Here is a 290-nt window from a genome sequence, read left to right on the forward strand (position 1 = left end):
AAGGCACTGACCATAACTATTAAACACCACCGTGCACTAGGGAGGTGTTGTTATTCCTTTGTACTTCAGTAATTGCACCAGAGCCATTGAAACAATTAGTGCTCACCCTGGGAGCCGAGCAATGGGGGTACACTGGCAGCAAGCCCCCACCTTGGGTAGTTTTGTACCACTGCTGGTGCTGCTACGTATTCTAATCCCGATCCAGAATTCGCGAGCATGTTTATTTTTTCCCCTCCAATAACTTTGTAGAAGACTTAGTTAAAAATAAAAAATTCAGGAATGGAAGCCAC

The sequence above is a fragment of the Streptopelia decaocto genome (assembly GCF_964273445.1).
Source record: "Streptopelia decaocto genome assembly, chromosome: 10".
Lineage (NCBI taxonomy): Eukaryota > Metazoa > Chordata > Aves > Columbiformes > Columbidae > Streptopelia > Streptopelia decaocto.